The sequence below is a fragment of the Acinonyx jubatus genome, chromosome A1, assembly GCF_027475565.1.
Source record: "Acinonyx jubatus isolate Ajub_Pintada_27869175 chromosome A1, VMU_Ajub_asm_v1.0, whole genome shotgun sequence".
Taxonomy (NCBI): Eukaryota; Metazoa; Chordata; class Mammalia; order Carnivora; family Felidae; genus Acinonyx; species Acinonyx jubatus.
This window is the reverse complement of record NC_069380.1, coordinates 38130112-38157211: the sequence shown is the minus strand read 5'-3', so window position 1 is coordinate 38157211 and position 27100 is coordinate 38130112. Positions and strand designations below refer to the sequence as shown.

Here is a 27100-nt window from a genome sequence, read left to right as displayed (position 1 = left end):
GGGAGAGTGTAAAAGGATGAGGAAGGCGTTGAGTACCAAAATCAGTACCCTTCACAGAAAGGTTTCTAATCACCCTGCTGAGACAATCACCCAATGACTATCCAGTGGGACATAAATATTTGTCTTCTCTCCTTTCATAATTCCATATAAGAAGTTCCTAGTAATCACTGGAAAGAAAGAATGTACAGCTCCGTTTTGGATTAGCAATTGTCATAAAAACAGCACAAATAGCATTAGAGAGTCAAAGGTGACCTTAAAAATGGGTAGAGCTCCTGAAGAAAAGGTTCTGCTATTTTTCTTCCAAGGTAAAGTCAAGGATCACAACAATTATCTCTAATTACAACAAAATGGGAAGGATTCATTTATTCCCAAACCCCTCCATAAATGTCCATGAGCCTGGGCATTGGACAAGCCATTCTTGTCAAGCCATTCTTGTTACTTAATCATGAGAGAAGATAATTCTGGCTTTTCACACAATAGTCTAATCATTGGGCAAGTTCTAATTTGGTTGAAGATACTCAATAAAAGATCTAAGACTTACTGTCATCAACAATTAGTGTATACATATTCATATATATATGCTCTCTATATATACATATGTGTGCACATGCACACAGAAAAAATATATGGTAAAATGAATGCACATATGCAGCAATATACACATACACACATATACAGCAATATATATATAACATATGTATGTGTGTGTGTGTGTATGTGTATGTATGTGTGTGTGTATATATATGTGTGTGTATATATATATATATATATATATATATATATATATATATATATATATATTGCTAGAAAATCCTAGCTTTCTGGCTATCTATGGGTGGGCCTGGAGGAGGGGGGGGAGGGGGAGAGAGAGAGAGAGAGAAAGAGAGAAAGAGAGAGAGAGAGAGAGAGAGAAAGAAAGAAAGAAAGAAAGAAAGAAAGAAAGAAAGAAAGAAAGAAATTATTTGAGTAGATTCTAGGAGAAGGAGAAAAATATCTACTTTGATTTTACCAGGCAAAATGAAGGACATCCCATTTTCTTTGTTGGCCCCAACCAGAAACTTGGACACTCTAATACTATGACATTTCTAGATACAACTTTAAAGAGAAGAGAAGCCAAATTTTCTGTGCTCAGTACAGGGAAAAATCACAACTTTATCTAAAATCAGCACAGAACAAGTGTTATTTAACTTTTTTTTACATATCCAAGTATCCCTTGAAACCTCTCTGTCTACAATGGTTAAGCAAAGTGAAAAAGAAGGGAGTATTCCACAAAGAGCTTTCTTCAATCTACTTATGTTCTATCAAAGGCTCTATTTGGAAAAAAAATCTTCTTTTGGAATAATTGTTTACCTCATGTGTTATGCAGGACATCCAATATATTTAACTGGGTAATCACAACAAAATAAAAGGAAATTATCATAAGAATATGTCACTTTACCTTTTGGTACATGGTAGGAAGAAAAAGGAAGTTAATGTTCCAAAATGAAAATCTTCCAATCTCCTAAGCATATGTACATCATTTTTATTTTAAACAACTATTTACATCAAAATTTCACATTTAGCATTTTATATAAATAGCTGATGAAATCATTTTCATGTCACAATACATTTATTGCATAAAATAGATTATCCCTTCCAAACTGCAAACTATGAATACCTGAATTGGTCTATCCTTATGTAACCAGTAGAAAAAAACAAAACAAAACAGACACAAAAACACAGAAAGAGATCAGACTTGTAGTTACCAGAAGTGGACGTGGGTTGGAGGGAGGAAGAATTGGAGGGAAGTGGTGAACAAGTACAAACTCCTAGTTATATGATAAATAAGTATTAGGGATGGTAATGTACAACTTGATAAGACTATATCTAATACTTACATGATATATAAGAAAGTTGAGAGAGTAAGTCCTAAGAGTTCTCATCACAAGAAAAATTTTCCTTTATTCTTTTCTTCCTTTTCTTTTTACTCTTTCCATATGAGAAGATGGATATTACCTGAGCCAATCGTGGTAACCATTTGACATTACATGTAAATCAAACCATCATACTGAGTACCTTAAATTTATACAGTGATGTATGTCAATTATTTCACAATAAAACTGGGGGGTGGGGAGAAAGTTCTCATGAAAAAAAAAAGAACTTGTCAACTATTTGTATTACTCCTCAGTAGTCAGAAACCATCTCTGGAGTTTGCTAAAAGTAAGTCATTTCTAAAGTATTACTTCTAGAAATAAAGATGTCATTCACTTGCATTTATTTTGTTCTCTTTCCTACTCTTCCTCCTCACCATTTTCCATCTAAATGGCTCAAATAGATACAAAACAAGTGTATAACTAGGTCTTTCTTGATCGTTAGAAATAAGAGTAATCAAGGAATATGACTCACAATGACACAGGCAGTAACAAAAAGTCACCATGATCTTTGGCATGGGTCCCACCAGAACAAAAACTGGAAGTCAAGCCTTCCCCAAGGCAATTTCAAGCCACTTAGAGTTGCAATAATCTTAAAAACTAGATCAGCTTTAGAAATTGGTCTTCAGAATTATCCCCTTTTCGAGGGGTACTTGAGCGGTGCTAACTGTTATCAAGTTTCCATGGTTACAGAATTTCTCAAGCAATTATCCTTCTTCTGTAGTAGTAGTTAAGATTTTGGTATCAGATATCTAAGTCAAAGGCACTGTCATGCTTTGAGGAGTTTTTCTACCAACTCCTCTTCATCCCATCCTCTCTTACCTGCACTCAAAGGATCCTGGCCACTATGGCCAATCCACTAGAAAGAGGAAACCTAGGTCCAGACACATTCCAAACCCAGGGGAGGGTTTGGGCCCACATTTCATAGCAGTTCAGCCAAACATTGAGATTAGGATACTTGTTAGTGTGCTGACAAGTGATGACAAATGCTGAAGCAAACACTAACAACCTAAAATATAATGAAGCTATTCATCCGATTTTCTATATAGAGAAAATATATTTAAAATTCTTGTGTGAACTTTATAGGCTTAAATCACCATACATGGCAGACAAACCATTTCTAACTTAATTTAAACTCTATTTATATCCTGCTCATATGGTGTAGTAATAAATACATGTACTCTTGATTTTCCTAAAATACTACTGTTTCAGGTAGTGAAAACAGTATAAATATGATAATACAGCTACAAATGAAAACCTATGTTACCTATTATTAATATAATGCATATAAATACATAAATATGTAATATAATTATATATGATACAGTTCATTTTAAATCTCTTGCAAATGGAGTACCTATTAATTAGTATAATTATTTTCAATTTGCCTTAAATGCATATAATTATTTTTCTTTTATTTTGATAAAAGGAGTTGAATTATAGTATGTTTTTGAATGCTGTAGGTGTTCCCACCTTATTACAATAACTGGTATTAATAACAAGTTAGTGCTAATAACAACTGGTATTAATTAATAACCTTTATTACGGGTGAAACTAAATGAGATACACTTTAGGTAAATAAAAGCATCACTTATTGAAATAATATTTTATTACTCATTCACTATTAGACCTTTGCATAGTATTAGTCTCTGGAATCAAACATGAAACATAAAAGCAAAAACAAGCACTACTCCTATGTGATTTTTAAAATTTCATTCATTCAAATGCAAATATGGTATACTTAAAAGGTTATCTGATTCTGATTGGTGGAACAAAATAAACTGAATTTATTACAATTATATTAAAAGTATACTTTGTAATCTCAATAAAATAATTATTTATAGAAATTGGCTACTTATAAACCACTTAAATCAATTTTATTTAATGTAGCTTTTTGCAATGCTATAAACTGGTGATTCACCATCCAAGGTATGCTACACATGACCTTTAAAAAACATATCCCTGTTTTCAATATATGTGACAACAGGGTAAATTATAAAATAAATTACTCTCAAAACATACTGTTAACATGTTGCTAATGCATTGCACTGGGTAACTACGAGTCAGTAAATACATACTTGCGCTCATACAAATATCACCAACAACATTTTAAAGGTTGGAAGTCATTACTAAAGGACACATTAGTATAGTCTGAGAAATGACTAGGAAGACATTAATACCAAAATTGATGTAAGTACTAAAAGTCTTGCTACATTTTAAATATAGGTTATTAAACTTTTCAAACCTTTCCCTTTGCAAATCATTTTTAGTTTTATATTAATTCTACCAGGAGGATAGATCATTCATCTAAAATATTTAAGATACCTTAATTTTAGACAATTCTGATTTAAAAGGAAGCTGAAAATGGCAGAAGCCATGATTGATAAAATACTATATTTCTAATTAGTTTCTGATTTTATATTATATCTTACTGCTTGCAAAATGATATTACACCATATTTTATTATGTAAAACCTCAATTGCTAAAATTAGGCTCCTTCTCTAATACCTTACATTTGTCTTAATTTTATAAAAGTTTACATGAAAATTTAGCACACATTAAAGCCTGACAAACAATGTCAACAGAGACAAGTGTTGATGATTTTTTGTAGTTCTATATCTGTCTTCTTTTCACGATAGTATCTTGAAGCAATCAAGAAGACATATTTATGAAATAAATTATGGTCTAACTAAATTTCTTAGAGTACAAAGCATTTATGACAGTTCAGACCTAGTATAGCTGAATCAAATGATTTCTTCTGACAGGCCCAATAAATTCTGACAATACCAAGGCAAGGTAAAGGACTTACAGGATTCAGATACTTAGGGTTTTTTCTTTTCTCTTTTTCCTTAGCAGATTGATACAATAAAACAACCCAAGAAGTGAGCTTGGATCTTTAAAAGATCGGACCTTTGCCTATAGGGCTTAAAAGTATTTTCAGTTCTCACTATATAACCCCATATAATATTATCAATTCACAACCTATTTCCTGTTAAACTCTCTCAATTAAAGCAGGAAAATTTTAATATCGTTATAGTCACATCCCTGAACTGCAAGGTCATAATGGAGTTATAAGGCATGTTGTGTCAGCCCGTGGAAAGCTGTGGACACTCTGCTAGAAGTGCTACTCCTTCACTGTGGAGATAGGACCTTATGAAACTTCATAGGCTGTACTTTCTCCCAGTGCAGTAAACGGCTTTTGCCTTGGTCTCCAGCAATCTCCATACTCCTAACACAAATCCGTTTTCCGTCTTCATGTCACTTGAGCTATCATCGTTTGGGATACTCGAGCACTCACTTCTTGAAACAATTTCTTTAAGTCAGGACAATACCTTCTGCTGGCTTCTCATCTATTTCTTGAATCAACCATTTCTTTCTCCTCTTCATCTCCCTTACTTTTAAAATTGGAATGCATCCAGTAAAAACTGCCGTTTCACAAACATTCTTCACTTAGATTCCTCCCTTTAACTTGAGACTTGGATGTTAAACAGACAACTCCAACTCAACATATCCAACACAGAATGTCATTTCTCCCCTGAAGGTTCTTCTGCTCATATATTGTCAATCTCGATTAACAGCACCTCTATTTATCCAATGACTCAGATCAAAAATTTGGAATCATCTTTGATTACCAACTTTCTCTAGCATCTCACATTCAATTAGAGGACAACTGATAGCTCCATCCTGAAATCATAACTGTAACCCGACCAGTTTCTACCTACCACTTCTAGTGCTATTACTCCGGTCCAAGCTACAAATATCCCTCATTTGTTTTAATAGCTTTTTCACTGGTTTTCCTCTCTTATGCTGGCTAATCCTCTCCCCAGAAGTCAGAATCTAGATCATCTCAGTCCTCTGCCCAAAACCCTATAACATCATCCAATCACTCAGAATAAAATTTCAATGTTCTTTCGATGTCTTCAAAACCTACATGACCTGGCCCCATTTCTTTTGTGGCCTTATCTCTTACTATTGTCCCCAGTATTCACTCAGCTCCAGACACACTGATATACTTCCATTTCTTACAATATGCTAAAGATTCCTGTGCCTTGGAGATCTGCACTGGCTGTATCCCATGCCTAGAACTCTTTCCCCCAGCTTATTCCCTCCCTTTGGTTCTCTGCTTATATGTCAATCCACCCTTCATCTTGTCCTTGATAACACTGCAGAAAATAGGCACACCTTTTCATACACTTTCCTACTTAGCAATCTTTATTAACCTCCACAGCATTTACAACTATCTGATATTAAACACCACCTTGCCATGTTATATATGAGTATTTATTTATTGCCTCCTATACGCTCATGTATCAAAGTGAAAATCTAAGCTCTTACAACTTTCATGTTTCACTGGAAGGGCACAGGTAATGTAATAATTTTTAAAAGTTAATTCATTTTATACTTGAAAAGTTCCACTAAGTATAATATTAAGGGAAAGAGAATAACAATTGTGAAAAGGAGGTGGCAATTTCAAATATCATTGTCAGGAAACGATTCATTAAGAAAATGTATCTGAAGAAAGACTGGAACAAAGAAAGTGAATGAGCGATTTATACATCTAACAAAAGGCCATTCTACACATACGGAGTACTCAGTGAATATTACTGCTTCAAAAATATTACTGGTATCTTTGAGAAATAGCACAAATGCTGATGTGAGTAGATATAGTGATAACAAGGAGGAACTGAAAGTACTGTGTTCAAGCATACTTTGTAGGACAGGCTTCCCTATTAAGATGCATTTAAGAAAAGCCCTGAAGGAAGTCATCTATAGGGAAGAGCATATCAAACAGAAAAAACTGCAGTCTCTGAAAGAGGAAGATGCCTGATACACCGAGGGGACAGGTGCGGGGAGATGAAGTCAGAGGCATTTGGGGCCAGATCACATAGAACCTCTTTCAGCACCATGGGAAGACTCAGCATTTTGCTCTGAGTGAAGTAGGAAACTACTGGAGGGCTTTATGCAGAGAAGCGACATAAACTAATGTACATTTTAACAGTATCCTTCAGGCTACCATTTTGAAATACTCCTTAGGTGACCCTGGTAGAAACAAGAAGAATTTGAAGGCTACTGCACTTGGATTAGTGAGAGACAGATTAGAGATTCTAATCCAAGTGACAGATGATGGTGGTTTAAAGCAGAATGTTGAGATTTAAGATACAATAGGAAAGAGAATACCAGGAAGATGGCAAAGAAAGAAGTAAAGACAACTCTTTCAAGGATTTTTGCTCAAAACAGGAAGAAGAAATTGGTGCAGATTCTGCAGACAAAAGTGCAGTCCCCGTGGGGAGGGAAGCATTCAAAATGAGAATAATAACAAAGTGTATAACAACAGAGGAGGTCAAAGATTAGATATAATTTGAAATTAAGATAACACTCTGTTCACATTTGTCTACCACACTTGAATGAGTACCATGAATACAGGTACCTCATCTGTTTTGCTTATCCACACATCCTCAGGGCCTACAAAGTGCCTCATACCTAAAATGTAATCCATAAATATTTATTGATTAAATAGCATGAATTATGGAATTGCTGCTTAACTAAATATAGAATTTTTTTTTAAATGCTACTCTCAGTATCTCAATGAGAAGGTACTGAATATGGATTATGAAGCAGAGCTGACGAAGACAATTACATTATGGTGAAATAAACTTCAGATATGGCAATATCTGCCATATCTGCTACTGTGAAATTCAAAGATCATATATATTCTTCAATATTCTGAACAGATTTTACCAAGTCCATTGACATTTTGTGCATGCCTACTATGTACCGGATTGGAGAAATACAAGGACGAAGAAAATACAGCCCTTGTCCACATAATTTAAACAGTCACAAAAATTACTTCTGCCTTAAGTAGGCTAAATCTCAGAATGGGCCACACTATAGGAAGGCTTTTACAGTTGGGTAGGTTTTTTGTTAGATGGAAATAAAGAATGTCATCACAGACATAAATAATAGAATTTATAAATATAACTCATGCATACCTGGGTGTGAAAGAATTAGATGGCAATATTCCCTGATCTGCAGCTAGAGGGGGGTTTTGTGGTGTAAAACAAAGTATAGTTTAGCATCATATAATGGAGGAGAGTATTTTATGTTTAGAGCCTATCTAAAGTGATTTTTTCACTCCCAAATAAGAGCAACAGCAACAGCAACAACCACCACTTTTAAAGCAAGTCTCCCTTTCCTGTAGTCCACAGAGTACACAGTAAATTGTGCCTGGAACACTTTCAGTTTACTTTGCATCCAGACATCATTAAACCTTTGATGAATGCTATAATCTTTTTCCACAAAAATTTAACGTACATTTGTGCACACACACAAAATCTTGCACACAGTTTCATTTGAATTATACGAAGTCCATGAAACACAACAATGAATGACCATTTCAGATTAATTATACATAAGACCTACATTTTGCAAAACCCACTGAATGAGGCAATCTTCCTAAGCAATGAATTGCTAAGGACTACATCATGAGGAAAGTTGAAGCTTTTGAAGATGTAAAAATTGAGAGATGTTTCATATGGTTTTAAATAATTAGAAACAAGAATATTAAGAATATCATTCTTCCAGGAGCTTTTACAAGTTAACTATTTCCTCTTCAAAACAAACTTTTGTACTAAGATGACGATGATTATTGTTTTCTAAGGAAAGTAAGAGATAAATTTAGCAATCTGTCATAGTTACGTGTGAGTAAATGCAGGAGTTGAGCCATAAAACTAGGGGGTTTGTCACAGACCCTGCTATGTTAAACAAATACTGTATTTCTTTTAACAAAGAGAATCAATAAAAACTCAAAAAGAATCATTAGAGTAGATCAAAGCAGAGATTACTACCTCTCCCACCCGTGGTTAAACATTCAAGCCAAGTTTGAGGGAAGAGAAAGTTGATGTTTTTCCCAAATCCGCTGAGGATATGTGCCTCCAGTATTGGAGGGACAGCTTGTTACAGAACAACTCACCCACTGAAAAAGGAGAGTGAAATAAATAAATGTCTTTGAAAATATCAGAGTACTATCAAGGAACTTCAGGAACCAAGATCCAGGAGAAAAGAGAATCACAGAAAGGTGAACCTCAAATTTTGCACTTCTGTCTTTGAGGAATTTATGGAGCATAATCTGTGGCTGAGTTTGAGAAGTTAAGCCACCACTACCATTGTCCAGGGATAGAGGGAAAAATACCGGAGTTCAGAGTGCACTCACTAGTAAGGAGAGCGTTGGTCAGCTCCACATTGGAGATCTACACAAGTTCAAATCCTAGAAGTAGGGATAAAACCCTAGCAAAGACTGAATATCAGTAGCCAAACAGTCAAATCTATAGTAGAATTAAGGGTGTTCTTTCACTGATGCTAATTAGCTGCACTAGGAACGTGAAGAATGAAAAGTACAGAGAAAACCATGCCTAAACACTCAGTAACAAAACTATCAAAATACAAAGCAAACAATTAAAATGAGAAAGTAAACACATACATATATTACATTCAAGGAAGAAAAGCAAATTCCCTTCCTAACTAAAACAAAAGGAGCTAGAGAACAAGGAAATTATATATTCCTAAATGAAAAAAAGAAGTCAGAATTAAACATCCCATAAAATTCCTCCAAAAATGCAGGAAAGTAAAGATACTTCCAGGCATACAAAGTTGAGAAAATTACAATAAAGGTAAGTTCCACATGAGAAAGCAATGATCTCATGGAAAAGCCCAGAACTACTCAATAAAAAATATAAATAAATAATTCTACATGAGCATTGCCTATGTGAAGCAAAATAAATAAATAAATAAATAAATAAATAAATAAATAAATAAATAAATAAATAAATAAAATTAATATAATGTGAGTTACAAGAAGGAAAGAAAAATACATTACAGGTCTATCAGGAATGTTAGGGTGGCACAGATGTAGTTAAGAGTTTCTACCACTATTCAGTAGTGGTAAAGATCAAGATTGTATGCCACAGAGTAACACTAAAGAATTAGTAACTATTGTGTGTGTAACTATGTATAAGTAATAATTGAGTGGAAAAATCAACAGCAATAAATACACTGTAATCTAAAAGAAGACTAGAAAGGAGGAAAAATATAGAATGGTAAGACATGAGAATAACATTTTAATAAAGCAGACTTAAATCTGAATACAATTATTAATTGTAAAGATGTCAGTATATAAATTAACTTTAAAGAAAAGATATTAGGATATTTTATTCTCACAGTACAAATAACTCATTCCTGTTCACTGTCTCAGTATAAAATTGATGTAGTGTTTTACTTTCCTTTTTATTCAGTATTTTCAAGCTTGGTATATTACAAATAAACCCATATTATCACAATGTTGTTCAACATGTTCAAATATGTCATCAATTGAGCAGATGCTTCAATCTATAATGGTGGGAAAAAAATCTCTATAGGAATTACATTTGGGACTTTTTGTAAATGAATATCTTCCCCCATCACAGTCTCAAACAAATTTGGTTGCTGTTTTATAATTGCCTTTTGTTTAACTCTAATAGCACAATTGTTGACATTTCACATGCTAGTTATTTCCATTTATTAAAACAAATTTGCCAAATATTATTTAGAGAATTTTAATATTCAATCATATATTAGGTTTATATATCTAATTATACATTGAGTATTAAATATGTTGGATATCAAAATAAACGTTAACTTCAAAAGCATTTTTAATCTGTTATAAAGCAAAATAACAAAATACAAATATGATTTGTTTTGTTGTACTCTTTTGTTAATGTCATTAATGATAACACCTCAGACAAATCAATATGAAAAATAAAAGTAATAATTAATTTTAATTATCTCCAAATCTCATGAGTTTTTTATTGTTTGAGAAACTTCTATTGCTTAAGTGCATACCATATTTTAACTAACTTATCTAATCAGTTTAATTTATCAGGTATTTCCATCACATGTCTGAGAGTGATTCTAAGTTGAATTTGTGCTTCACTAAACCATTGTATTGACCCTAAAATATTGTGTATATTGTTTGAATTACTCTCAATATATCACTGCTGTGAATATAATTGAGACCATGTCTCATAGTATTAAATTTAAACAATCCTATGTTAAACAAATATTTTGGCTTCTAAACTTATTGGATTACATGCCTATTGTTTTACTACATTAGCACTATTAACAATGTAAACTCACAGGTTTACCTCAACAATCTTTTAAATCAATGTGAAAAAATAAAATTTGGGTCTTCTTGCTATTTATTTAAGTATGCGTGTATACTTTGTAAACTGGTATAAAACAATGACACATATATTAATTCCAGTATTATTTTTCTCTCACCTCAACAGAGTAGTATTTCCCCTTATATAATAAGGGGAAATACTTATATAAATAATGTTATATATACTTATATAAATAATGTTATAAATACTTATATAAATAATGTTAACTTATTAATATCATTAATAATCTTATTTTGAAATTGTCAAAGGTTTTTAATTATTTTATCTATGTTATATGCTCACTTACCCTATTGCCAAATTTCAAGATCATAATCCATGATATCTCTAAACACTGTGTTCTTAGTGCCAAGAATTTATTTCTATGCTTAACATTTTTGGTTAATGGCTTATGTATATTCTGTCACCTAAAAATAGTATGAAAACTTTCTCTATATTTACTTATCAGCATTAAATACGAATAGTGTTGTCTTTATACAATATTTTCTTCTGTTCCACAGTTTTATATAAAAATGACATTTACTATAATTCTATTTGAGAGCTTAAGTATTTCCACTATAATACCTGCATAGGTACTGCTTATATTTAAAATTGGGGTGCCTGGGTGGCTCAGTCGGTTGAGCATCTGACTTTGGCTCAGGTCATGATCTCACAGTTTGTGAGTTCAAGTTCTGAGCTGTGCTGACAGCTCAGAGCCTGAAGCCTGCTTAAGATTCTGTGTCTCCCTCACTCCCTGCTCTTCCCCTGCTCATGCTCTGTCTCTCTCTCCTGAAAAAATAAATAAAAACATTAAAAAATGTTTAAATAAATAAAATTGGCTTGGGGTGCCTAGGTTGCTCAGTCAGGTAAGCGTCCAACTTTGGCTCAGGTCATGATCTCTGGGTTTGTGAGTTTGAGCCCTGCGTTGGGCTGTGCTAACAGCTCGGAGCCTGGAGCCTGCTTCGGATTCTGTGTCTCCCTCTCTCTCTGCCTCTCTCCTGCTTGTGCTCTGTCTCTCTGTCTCTCAAAAAAATAAATAAATGTTAATTTTTTTTAATTGGTTTTGAGGTACCTGGGTGGCTCAGTCCGTTAAGCATCCCACTTCAGTTCAGGTCACGAGCTTGCGGTTTGTGAGTTGAAACCCCAGGTGGGGCTCTGTGCAGTCAGCACAGAGCCTGCTTTGGATCCTCTGTCCCTGCCCCCCTCTCTGCCCCTCCTCTGCCTGCACTCACTCTCTCAAAAATAAATACACAGTAAAAATTTAAAAAATAAAATTGGTGTTGAAAGAGGTAAAAATTAATCCTATCTTTTTAGTTTGTTTTCTTTTTGTTATGATAAAAATACACCTGTCTTTTAAGTTATAATATAAATATAGTTTCTACATTTCCTTTCTCCATTTCTCAATATTTTAGTATAAGATAAAACAGTAAATTTTCAGTCATGATCCTCCAATGGAAAAATCATGATCACTAATTAGAACCAGATAATGTCTTTTTAGAAACATCCCTAGGCTGTCATAAGGATGACTTGGCAGTGTTCCAAAAACATAATCTAATAAATATATTAAAGCATCAGAAGCATGAATTCTCTTGTTTAAATTACCAGTTTCATGAATATAAAAATGTTCATGTACTAAAGGGAAATTCAAAGATACGTATGTTGCAGCTGAGTTGTGAATATAAAAGGGATATCTGTGTGCATTCTCCTCTTTTTAATAAGTAACGAAATCATCTTTAAACAGAATGAGAAGCTGCAAAGATTTCATCTAACTTGTCAAGTTGTGCATTTGATGAAATATTTTGCCAAATATCCATTATTATAGTCAGAAGATATTCTCATTCAATAAATAACGTGCAATGCGCTCTTTGAATAAACTATCTATGTAATGCTGCACAAAATAAAGCAAGATATATGCTTCAAGAGGAGATACAACTTTAGCGGTGCCTGGGTGGCTTAGTAGGTTAAGCATCTGACTTCAGCTCAAGTCATGATATTGCGTGCGGTTCCTGAGTGTGAGCCCCACACTGGTCTCTCTGTTGTCAGCTCAGAGGCTGGAGCCTGCTTCAGATTCTGTCTCCATCTCTCTGCTGCTCCCCACTAGTGCTCTCAGTCTCTCTCTGTCTCTTTCTCTCTTTCTCTAAAATAAGTAAACATTTTTTTTTAAAGAGAAGACACAACTTTACAAATAGGTCAGAACTCCCTAAGCTAAACTATAATTTTAACGTGATCTAAAGAAAAATGTAAATAGGATGTTTTGGAACTAAAAAGATGAATCTACAGTTCATATAGAATATAAAAAAGTACAAACAAGGAACTTCTGAACAAAATGATCAATGATTTACCCTACTTAATATTGAGATATATCAGGGGCGCCTGGGTGGCTCAGTCAGTTGAGCGTCTGACTTTGGCTCAGGTCATGGCCTCTCACTTCATGGGTTGAAGCCCCATATCCGGCTGTGTGCTAACAAACAGCTCAGAGACTGGAGCCTGCTTCAGATTTTGTGTCTCCCTCTCTCTCTCTCTCCCCCCTCCCCTGCTCATGCTCTGTCTCTCTCTGTCTCTCAAAAATAAATAAATGTTAAAAACATAATAAATAAATAAAATATACCATAAAATATCACTATATAAACAGTGGGGTACTGGCATGTGAATACATAATGAATAATAATTGAAACCCTAGACATAAACAAATACTATATTGATATATGTAATATTAATACTTAAATTTTCCAGTATTAATATGTAATATTAACACTGGGAAATTTTGAATTTTTAAAGAAGGAGGAATCTAGATAAAAAAATTCTTACTTCATAACCCACAAAAAATAATTTCCACATTAACCACATTAAAAAAGTTTTTTTTAATGTTTATTCATTTTTGGGACAGGGAGAGACAGAGCATGAGTGGGGAAGGGGCAGAGAGAGAGGGAGCTGTCAGCACAGAGCCCAACGCAGGGTTCCAGCCCACAAACTGCGAGGTCATGATCTGGGCCAAAGTCAGATGCTTAACCCACTAAGCCACCCAGGTGCCCCAAACACATGTTTAATTTTAAAGAAAGTAAATCATTAAACACACTAAAAGAAACTAGGGGTTTTACAGCCCTAGAATGGAAAGACCTTTTTAAGTAGAACATAAAACTTCTGAAACCACAAAACATATAAATAAAAACATATATTAAAGTTTTCGACATAGAAAAAATTATTATAAGCAAAATCCAAAAAACATATTCAGAATTAATAACAAGAAACAATGCTATTTTCTTAACACTGAACCCTATAGGCCACTGAAAAAGGCCAATATAAATTTAAAAAAAAATCAAAGAATATAAATGGACAAACAGAAAAAGAAATGCTAGTGACCCTTAAACATACTAAATACAAATATTCCTGATTAAAGAAATAAAATAAAAATGATATAGGCACACCAATGTTTGTTCAGTATACTAGCAAAGATCCAGAAGTTGCATAAATAGTATAGTTTTAAGAGGGTATGAAGATACCATGAAGCTTAGTTATATCTAATTGAATTATAAATGACTGTAATCTGTATGAAGTGCAATTTTGCAGTGTATGTGAAAATAATGCACATCCTAGGAATTCCACTTCTAAAAATTCTTCCATTAATTTATTAAAGTAAGTATGAAATGACATATATAGTGCTAATCACTGCATCTTGTAGCATTATGTAACAGTAAAATATTGGAAACAACCTGAATATCTCAAAATAAAAGACCAGTTAAATAACTGTGGTACATCCACTAATGGAATAATTTGTATCCTTGAAAAACAGTGAAAGAGTCCACTATTTTACTATAAATTTTTTTTCCCAAACATATGAACAAGTATAAATCAAAGTATATAGTTAGTGGTGTAAAAAGGCGGGCAAAATAAAAATATAAATGTGTGTTTATATGTATAAAACTTATCTGGAAGGATGTCCAATAAACTAATACCTGAATTTATTCTTGAAAAACTGAACATTAATAAAACTAGTAAAAATTAATAAATTAAAAATGAAAAATCAACTCACTGAACTTTTTATGAACTAAAAGTGCCCAGAAAGTTATACAAATCACCTAGGATATCATTAATTGAGAGGAATGGGAATTCTACAAAACATAATGAAGGTTGAGATTATAGACAGCTAAAACTTTTCCATGTTCTACTTCACTGAGTTAAGTCTGATCAATAAAACCATTTTAAAGGTTTTTAAGGTGAAGTGTAATGATCCTCTCTGGGAATAGGCGTGCTCTACTTTTCTGTCACATCTGATATATGGTGTAGGAAAATCTCTGCCATTAAGAGGAATGCTGTGGTAAGAAAGGCTACCTTCTTTCTGTCTTTCTCCCTATCAAAATGAAGTGTTTAATGCATCTAATATTTTTAGGTAGACTCCATCAGTTGTTGTACTCTGGTCACATTTTGGGGAATTTATATTTTTAAAATAAATTAATATTTCTTTGTTCTTATTAAATTCACATTATTTTTCCCTTGATATCAAAAACCCTGGATTATTTATGACATCTAAATTTTAATTATACAAGATTAAATGCAGAGTAAAAGGCAAAACTTTTAAATTGTGTATATTTTAGTATTAATTAAACCCTATCTTATGGATCTGATCTCTTTTTTTCTTCCATTATATACAGTCCTTTTCAACCTGGTAGGAGAAATAGTCATTGACAGCTCCTAAGTCTCGTATTTCACAATTTCTAACACAGTGAACTTTTCCTCTGAATTCTATCTGAAAACATTCTGGGAAAGCATTATAAGACAGTTGCCTACCCTTGAATCAATCAACCATTATTATAGCAGTAGAGCCAGTTAAGAGCTTGGCATTCTCTCTCTAGAATGAATAATGTACAGGTCCTCAAAAACCATGGTTGTTTCTAAAAGAAAGGGGATGCTTAACAACAAAAACAAAACAAACTAAAAGTAAAACATAAATACAGAGGATTAGATAGATACACAATTCAAACATACAGAAAATTATATATACAACACACACATCAGATTTATAATCAATTGTCTGTGGATAGTAATATGTGAATGGCTATGTATTTAACCAAATTTCTACCCACCCAAAAATATATTAAGTATAAAATCAGAAAAGAGTGAAAATACAAATGCATGCACTGTATAAATGGAAGACCAAAAAATTTTACCAGTAATATATGACATTTTAGTGTAAAAGAAAGCTTTGGTTTGGAATCACTTGGACAAACTTGAATTTGAATTATTTAAGCCTTCTCATCCTCAGGTTTTTACGAACATATCTGAAGAGTAACTTTGGTTTAGTAAATGAGAAATGAGAGAAAAATCTATGTCAAACATCTAGGACAATGCTCAATAAATATGAGTTCTGGTTTAATACCAAATTTTACTGATAAGATTACTACATATCTTTAAAAAAAACATGCCGGGGTGCTTGGGTGGCTCATTCAGTTAAGTATCCGACTTTGGCTCAGGTCATGATCCCACTGTTGGTGGGTTCAAGCTCCACGTCAGGTTCTGTGCTGACAGCTCAGAACCTGGATCCTGCTTTGGATTCTTTGTCTCCCTCTCTCTCTGTCCCGCCCTCGCTTGTGCTCTGTGTCTCTCTCTCCCTCAAAAAAAAAAAAAAAAAAAAAAAAAAAAAATGTAAAAATTTTAAAAGCATGCCTACAATTTAGAATTAATCTTTAAAAATCAATGTACAATCATCATTCAGAATTAAAATAACTTAGGCGCCTGGGTGGCGCAGTCGGTTAAGCGTCCGACTTCAGCCAGGTCACGATCTCGCAGTCAGTGAGTTCGAGCCCCGCGTCGGGCTCTGGGCTGATGGCTCAGAGCCTGCAGCCTGTTTCCGATTCTGTGTCTCCCTCTCTCTCTCTGCCCCTCCCCCGTTCATGCTCTGTCTCTCTCTGTCCCAAAAATAAATAAACGTTGAAAAAAAAAATAACTTAAATGGTGGTAACTGACCCACCTGAAGATGTAATATATTTTCTAAGAAAAGTTATATTACTGCCACAGAATGTCTAAAATTACAAGGACCTTCTGAGCATATATTTCTCTAACTCTTATGGTTATTTATGGTATCTGAAAAAATAATTCATATATATATTAATATGATACATAACCAAAAGTTAAGTTTCAATACTTCTTAATCTTACAGCAATTAAGAAAGTCATTATACTACTGCTTTTATTTTTGCTCTCTGGTATGGGATATTTGTGAGAGAACTTTATTTAATAAACTAAATGCTCTCTGCTCCATAATGCCACATGTTCAAGTTCCTCGGTTTGAATCCAATCATTTTCATGAACACTGAGCACAATTTATCAATATGTTTTGTTGCCTTGAGTGACACAAATTACTTTCTAGGGATCTCTGCTTGGGGATCAGTCAATTCCCGGTGTTTTGTAAGTAGGGCATTTACCATCTGGCATATTTGTTTCATGTTAATGGAGAGTTAAGAACATAGATATTCATGTACTTTACTGATACTTTTATTTTTAACTTTCCCTTTCCCTCTCAATGAATATCAGTGTTCATGTTGACAGCATTTCTTGGAGAAATAAGAGATTGTTTTCCATATTCTCAAAATCTCTAACATAATGAAGTTTGCAAACATGTCAGAGAATGTTCTTATCAGTGATACCCAACCTTTTGTGAGTGGAAGTATCACTGGGGAGCTTGTTAAAATGCACATTACGTGAAACTATCACAAAAGCTTGGGAGGTTTCAGGATCTGCATTTTTATAAATCATCCTGGATGATGCTCTCAAAGGTCATCCCCATACAATTAACTTACTCAAAATATTAGTGTCTATGGCATAATCAAAAGCTCTAATTTTATTTATTCATTAAAAAATTTTTTTTAATGTTTGTTTTTGAGAGACAGAGAGGGAGAGAGAGCAAGTGGGTAAGCACAAGCAGGAGAGAGGCAGAGAGAGAGAGGGAGACAGAATCTGAAACAGGCTCTAGGCTCCACGCTGTCAGCATAGAGCCCTATGTGGGGCTGGGACTCACAAACTGTGAGATAATGACCTGAGACGAAGTCGGATGCTCAACCAACTAAGCCACCCAGGTGTCCCCTACACTCTAATTTTAAAAATCCATAAGATTAAAAGGACGACAAGAAGAAATCTTGGCCAAACTTCTAAACTTGCTAATGGAGAATTTTTCCTGTCTTTGAAGCTGTGAATGTAAGGAAGGTTACAAACTTACAATCTTGCTCTACTGTACTTTTTATTGCTGTTGTTGTTGTTGTTTTATTGTTGTTGTTTTTTATAATCCTTACTATCTGTATCAGGGAAGATAACCTATTGCTTTCAAAATTCAGAAATTATTTCTCTCCATGCATGTAAGAGCCAGAGACACACTGAAACGTGATATTGAATAAAATATTTGTAGTTCAGTGATATCTTAAGGCTAAGGGATTACTCAAGAGCAATTTCAAGAAGTTCAACAGAGTTTGTGTAATGAAACCTTTGTATTTCATTAGAAAGCAGCAAATTTTTTATTGAGCAAACTCAATAAGCAAAAATAAACTCCAAATGGGTTAAAGATTTAAATATAAGACCTAAAACCATACAAATCCTAGACGTGAGCACAGGCAATAATTTGTCTGACATCAGCCGAAGCAAACACTTTCTGGATATGTCTTCTGAGGCAAGGGAAGTAAAAGCAAAAATGAACTGTTGGTCTATATCAAAACAAAAAGCTTCTGCACAGCAAAGGAAACAATGAATAAAACTAAAAGCCTACTGAATGGGAGAAGATATCTGCAAATGACATATCCAATAAAGGGTTAGCATCCAAAATATATAACTTATAAACTCAACACCCAAAAAACCCAATAAGCCAGTTAAAAAATGAGCAGAAGACATGAATAAGCTTTTTGCCAAGAAAACATCCAGATGGCCAACAGACAAGTGAAAAGATGCTCAACATCACTCACCATCAGGGAAATCAAAACCACAATGAAGTACAATCTCACACCTGTTAGAATGACTAAATTCAAAAACACAAGAAACAAGTATTGGTGAAGATGTGGAGAAAAAGGAACGCTCATGCACTGTTGGTGGGAATGCAAACTGGTGTGCCGACTCTGAAAAACAGTATGGAGATTCCTCAAAAAATTAAAAATAGAATGACCTATGATTTATTAATTGCATTACTGGGTATTTACCTAAATAATATGAAAATGCTAATTATAAAAAATATATACACCCCTGTGTTTATTGTAGCATTAGTTAAAACAGCCAAATTATGCAAACAGACCAAGTAACCATGGATAGATGAATGGATAAGGAAGAAGTGGTGTGTGTCTGTGTGTCGCGCACACACACACACACACACTGGAATACTATTCAGTCATAAAAATGAATGAAATCTTTCCATTTACAACAACATTGATGGAGCTAGATAGTATAATGCTAGGTGAAATAAGTCAGAGAAAGACAAATACTGTATGATTTCACTAATATGTGGAATTTAATATACAAGACAAAGGAAAAAGAGACAAATCCAAAAACAGACTTTTAACCATAGAGAACAAACTGGTGATTACCAGAGGGGATGTGGGCGGAGGGCAGAGAATGGGTGAAATAGGTAAAGGGAATTAAGAGTACACTTATTGTAATGAATCCTGAGTAAAGTATAGAATTGTTGAATCACTATGTTGCATACCTGAAACTAATATAACTGGAATTAAAAAAAAAAAACTGGCTCTGTAAGTAAACTGTTCAAATAAATTACTTGCTGGAATTGTAGAGGTTTATCATTTTGTATACAATATAGCATTAGACACAAAGTGAGGAAAGTAAGGGGGACAAGTTAAAAGAGATAACATGCATGTAATAGAGAAGTACCAGAATTTTCACCATGGGAAAGAAGAAAGTTTAGAACAGAATACCCAGTGACTTAAAAAAAAAAAAAAATCCCAGAGATGAAGATGCCCACTGCAGTGGAATTAAAATAGCAAAGTAGGGGCACCGGGGTGGTTCAGTCAGTTGAGCGTCTGACTTCGGCTCAGGTCATGATCTCATGGTTTGTGGGTTTGAGACCCGCATCAGGCTCTGTGCTGACAGCTCAGAGCCTGGAGCCTGCTTTGGATTCTGTGTCTCCCCCTCTCTCTGTCCCTCCCCTGCTCACACTCACTCTCAAAAATAAACATTAAATTTTTTTTTTTAAATAGAGTAGTGCAAATCCAAATGTATTACTAAAACTCAACAGACTATAATAAAATTTCAGAATACCATAAAAACTCTTAAAATACCCAAAGATAAAATAACAGAAACAAAACTGGCAAACTCCAAAGGAAACAAAATATATTCAAATTTCTACCAGATATGTCACATAAGACATTATTTAAAAAGTATGAAATTTTATATAAAATTATTTGGTAAGTTCTAATGAGCAACTATTGTGAACTTAAAATCTGACTCTCAGTCAAGAACTCACTCAAGTTGAGTAAGTATCTACAAACAGAAAACGTTAAAATTAATAAAAAAATGAACATACATATATTCATCCTTACATACAGACATAAATATGTGTAGATTTTACATTCTGAAAGATTATACTTGAGCTTACCATAATAATAATAGAATGGTAATTATGTGACTTGATGGATGTGTTCACCAACATGTGGTGACCATTTTACAATATATACATGTATCGTATCATCATATTGTATACCTTAAGCTTGCCCAGTGATATATGTCAATTATATGTGCTACAAAGTGTAGCCATTGGGGGGAAAATAATTCCAAAGGGAAAATAATTATATTCTATAATGGTCCATTACCAAAATGAAATAAAATTAACCAATTTCAGTTTAAATATTTAAATTAATTTTGTGTAATAGCAGAAACAAACTGCAGTTTTAAACTACTAGGAATAAAAAATGGGAGAATTTAATATAAAAAATGAGAGACAAATATCTCACAAAAGTATATAGGTGAAAATAAGCATATGAAAAGACACTGCATATTTTAATGCCATCAGGGAAATGCAACTGAAAACAACGAGGTACCTCTACTACAGGTCTACTAGAATGCTCAAAATCGGGAACAATGACAACACCAAATGCTGACCAGGATGTAGAGCAATAGGAAACCTCAGACACTGTTGGTGGGAATGCATAATGGTGCAGCCACTTTGGAGGACAGTTTGACAGTCTTCTATAAAACCGAAGTTCTCTTACCATACAATCCAGCAATCACATTCTGTGGTATTTATCCAAAGTAGGTGAAAACTTACATTCACAAAAAAACCTGCATAAATATTTTTATAGTTTTTTTCATAATTGCCAAAATTTGGTAATTCCTAAGATGTCCTTCAGTAGGTAAATGAATAAACAAACTCGAATACATTCAGATAATGGAATATTATTCATCACTAAAAAGAAATGAGCTATCAGGTCACAAAAAGACCTGGAGGAATTTTAAGTACATATTACTAAGTGAAAGAAGCCAATCTTGAAAGGTTACATACTATATGATTTCAACTACAGACATTCTGGAAAATGCAAAAGTATGGAGATAATACAAAGATCTGTGGTTTCTGGGGATGGGGATGAGGAGATGAACAGGCAAAAACAGATGATTATAATGATATTATAATGACTGGTATATTCCATTACACATTTGTCCAAACCCACTGAATGTATAACAGAAAGAGTGAATCCTGAGGTAAACTATGTACTTTGGGTAATTATGATGTATCCATGTAAGTCCATATTTGTTTAAAAAAAAAGAAAGTACCATTCTGGTTAGTAATGTTGATAATGGGAAAGGTTTTTTATGTTTGGGAGCAAAGGGTATATGGAAAATCTCTGTACTTCTCTCTTAATTTTAATGTAAACCTACGACTTCTCTAAAAAACAATGTCTAAAAAAATCAGAAGTATGGAACCACAAAAGACCCTGTAATGTCAAAGCAATCTTGAGAAAGAAGAACAAAGCTGGAGGCATTATATTCCCTCACTTCAAACTCTATTATAAAGCTATAGTAATCAAAACAGTATGGTATTGGCATAAAAACAGACATAAAGATCAATGGAACAGAAGACAGAGTCCAGAAATAAACTCTTGCATATATGCTCAGTTAATTTATTAAAAAGGACCCAAGAATATACAATAGTAAAGGGACAGTATTCAATAAATGGTGTTGGGAATACTGGACAGCTACATGCAAAAGAATAATATTGGATCATTATCTTACACTACACACAAAAATTAACTCCAAATGAATTATAGGCTTGAATGTAAGGCGTGAAACCATAAAAGTCCTAGAAGAAAACATAGATGATAAGCTCCTTGACACTGGTTTTGTAATAATTTTTCAATCTGACACCAAAAGCAAAGGCAACAGAATAAGGGGGACTACATAAGTGGGACTAGGGACACCTAGCTGGTTCAGTCAGTAGACCATGTGATTCTTGATCTCAGAGTGGTGACTTCAAGCCCTACATTGGATGTAGAGCTCACTAAAAAATAAATATATAAATAAAAAAATAAATAAGTAGCTACTTATTTAAAAAAATAAGTGGGTCTGTATCAATCTAAAAATTTTCTGCACAGTAAAAAACTAGTGAAATGAAAAGGCAAGCTACAGAATTGGAGAAAATATATGCAAATCATATATCTGATAAGTTAATATCCAAAATTACATAAAAACTCAATAGAAAAAGCCAACAATCCCACTTAAAAATGGGTGGAGCATCTGAATAGACATTTGTCCAAAGACATACGTATGGCTAACAAGTATAAGAAAAGATGCCCAACATTTCTAATCATCAGAAAAATTCAAAGCAAAACTACAATGAGGGATCACCTCACACCGACTGGAAAGACTCTTATCAAAAAGAGAAGAAATAAGTGCTGGTAAGGATGTGGGTAAACAAAACCCTGGTGCACAATTGGTGGGAGTGTAAATTGGTGCACCCAGTACGGAAAACAGTATGCAGGTTCCTCAAAAAATTAAAAATAGAACTACTGTAAGATCTAGCAACTCCAATTTTGGGCATTTAACCAAAAACAAAAACACTAACTTGAAGAGATACATGCATCCCCACATTCACTGCATTATTTACATTAGCCAAGATATGGAAACAACCTAAAGTGTCCAGTGATGGATGAATTGATGAAGAAAATGGGGTCTATATACACAACAGAATGTTATTCAACATAAAAAAAAGACTGAAATCTGGCATTTGTGACAACATGGATGGACCTTGAAGGCATTATGCTTAATGAAATAAGGCAGACAGAAAAGACAAAAACCATATGATCTCACTTATATGTAGAACCTAAAATAAACAAACAAACCTAAGCTCATAGACACAGAGAACAGATTGGTGGTTGCCAGAGGCAGAGGGTTGGGGTGTGAGAAATGGTGAAGGGAGTGAAGGGTACAGTAATACAATAAGTAAGTCACGGGGATGTAATTTACAGCATGGTGACCATAATTAATAACTTTATTGTAATCGCTTCTCAGCCTTTTGGCTAAGAACAAGTATAGTATCTGTTCTTATCAGTGTAATAACTTTATTGTATATCTTAAAGTTGCTGAGAAAGTAGGTCTTAAGAGTTTTCATCACTCACACACAAATTCTGTAACTGTGGTGATCATTTTGCAATACATACAAATACCAAATTATGTGGTACAGCTAAAATTAACAAAACATTGTATGTCAATCATACCTTAATTTTAGAAAACCAGAAGCGTAACAAAAAAAGCTTTGAGATGTGAGATGCAACCAAACAATACTCACGGAAAAATTTATAGCTATAAAATTGACCCAATAAATAGAAAATACTTTTCCTTTCTTTCCTAGATATTAGATAGCTAGGTAATTGCAGAGTCATACCAGGGATAGTACCATAAACATCTTCAGGGGTCAAAGTATAATTGAGATATAATATGATCAACTTAACAGACGTCTGAGCCGAGAAACAAATTCCTAACCATTCTTAATGTCTTCAGTTAGCAGACTGCTTCAGTCCATTGACTTAACTCCCTTTGAATAAAAAAGACACCAAATACACTCAAGGAAGTACCTGAAATCATATCAGAAGTACATACCTTAAATTTTCCCTTAATCTTTTAAAGGCACCTCCTGCTATCTACCATCATAACGTACACAAGAGAAAAGGAAATGTCCAGGTATACATGAGATTATCAGACACCAATTTTGAGATGTTAATTTCATAGAAATAAGAATTACTGTCATCTACTTCTTGCAGGTGTTTTGTGAAGGTCAAGTGATAAATGGGAAACAAGAGTTTCTTCACTGTAGGCCCAGGGTGTCCCTGCATTAATCCCAGAGTTAACACTTCACATACTTGGTTCTCAGTTGTAACTATAATTGCCATAACATATTAAGTCTCTAAACTGAAGGCTAAAATCAATTACAAAGGAAAAAGCAAAATAAATGACCTGGCACAATTTACCCCACTCAAAATACAAGATTCCAAATAATAATGTAAAATGTAAAATCCCAGAAATTAGTGACAGAATAAGAGACTATAAGGATTGACCAAAAAAAAAAAAAAAAAAAAAGATTCTCATTACACTTATAATGAATTCTCCAGGCTGAACTATATTGAATATGGTTACTTCTTAGAAATTAATGGCACACTATTAGAAACATATTAGGATGGTGGCCTCATACACAGATGCTTTTCCGGATGGACTTTCTCTTGGAGCAAAAACATTTCGCCTCTGGTTTATGGTATAGAACTATTATCTGAAAAATGTTTTTGTCTTCATCCCATAAATAGAGAGCACCACGACAGGATTTCCTTTAACAGCAAAAATAGTCAACCAAATAAAACTCACACAAGTAATAGACCCAATATCAAACCTATTCGATGTAACTCTTATCCAAGAAATGTGTTTTGCTAAAAATGAAGCAGCCATGGGCTAATCGACTACATACTTAGTTCTAAGTAGAATGCTTTATGTAGGGATGTTGTAGTGAAAACGATGAGAAGAATAGGAAAAGGAAAAAACTAGAAGAGAAGCCAAATTAGAGAGGGTGGAGAATAGATAGTGGAATAACCATTCTCCTTTTTGTGATAATCATAACCTTGCACTCAATGATAATTTTACCAATTATGGACACAACCATAAACAATATATTTTAGTTTAGACTATATCCGACTTTTACAGTATGGGTTTATTTTTTGTCCTGTGTCTTTTCCTTAATATTATTTTATGTGATTTTTCACGGTTGTTGCCTGTAACTGGAATTTGCTCATCCTTCTGTTGCCAAATAGTATCCTATTATATGAAGAGACTAGATTTTTTTAAATCCATTTTGATGTGGGGAAAAAAAAACATATATATATATATATATATATATATATATATATATATATATATATATATATATATATAGTTTTCACATTTTGGAACCATAATGGAAAGAAAGGATAGTATGAACAGTTGAGAACATATCTTAATTACATGAATACTTGAGTTTATTTAAGATATTTATGTAAGAGGGGGCCACAGGCTCTGGATATCTTTACTTACCTAGATAATGTTACATTATACCCAAAGAAGTTATACCAATTAATAGCAGAATAGTAAGAGTTGTCTTTGGTCTGTGAGCTCACTTTGGCATTGCCACCTGAGACTCTAGAATGTGCCTACTGTGATTACATTTTAATGGCCATTTTGATTTCCTGGAATATAATGTCATTAATAATTTTTAACACTTGGATTTACTGTATTTGTAGTAGCTTTTAAAGTCATTTGCCCATTCTTTAGAGTATATTTTTAAAAATTCTTTCATATATACTTCTTTCCATATTTTGATCACTTGCCATTTGTTGGTTCTACGTATTGAAAAATACATGTTGAAAATACCTTCCTACACACTTGGCTTTTTCACTCCCACATTTTGGCTTTTGCACATACTGTCACATTTTCATTCTCTTTTTGGCATATGGTGATTAACTTCTTAATTTTAATGTACTATCTTTTCCTTTAAGATTAATAGTAAAGAAAAGAATTTTTTAATTCTTTATTATGGTTTCATTAAGATAGTATCTTATAATATTTTTTTAACACTATAGTTTTGCTGTTTACAATGAATAACTGATTTACATGGAAGGGATTTATTTTATGGGCTGAGACAAGGACTCACTTTAATTTTTTTAATGTTTATTTATTTTGAGAGAGAGAGAGAGAAAATGAGAGAGAGAGACAGAGAGAGAGAATGAATGAGAGAGAGGGATTGAGCAGAGGAAAGGCAGAGAGAGAGAATCCCAAGCGGGCTCCATGTTGTCAACTCAGAGTCTGATGTGGGGTTTGAACCCATGAACAGTGAGATCATGACCTGAGTCAAAACAAAGAGTCAGACGCTTAACTGACTGAGCCACGCAGATGCCCCCATTTTAATTTTGTAATGCATTCCCACTATGATTTGAAAAGTCTACCTTTTGAACGGAACTGGAGAGTGTTATGCTAAGTGAAATAAGCCATACAGAGAAAGACAGATACCATATGGTTTCACTCTTATGTGGATCCTGAGAAACTTAACAGGAACCCATGGGTGAGGGGAAGAAAAAGAAAAAAAGAGAGAGGTTAGAGTGGGAGACAGCCAAAGCATAAGAGACTCTCAAAAAATGACAACTGAGGGCTGATGGGGGATGGGAGGGAGGGGAGGTGGGTGATGGGTATTGAAGAGGGCATCTTTTGGGATGAACACTGGGTGTTGTATGGAAACCAATTTGACAATAAATTTCATGTATTAAAAAAAAAAAAAGAAAAGTCTACCATTACCCATTTTCCTCAGCGTTACTTCTGTCACCTATCTATGAATCTGTAGGTTTGTTTCTGTGTGCACAAGACTATTACATGGATCACTATATATGTGACAATATATTATAGAGCATGGCTTCATAAAAAGTCCTATTATTTCTAAAACAAATTCTCTATTTCCTTTACCCCTCCTTTTTTAGATTGGTCACTTGTTTGTCTTCAGTGTCAACTTAGTTCT

At 33.7% G+C, this 27100-nt stretch overlaps 1 pseudogene; it reads left to right on the top strand.

The window, feature by feature from the left end:
* Positions 1–23574: 23574 nt before the first annotated feature.
* LOC113601170 (uncharacterized) lies at positions 23575–23746 on the top strand (annotated as a pseudogene).
* The last annotated feature ends 3354 nt before the right edge of the window (positions 23747–27100 follow it).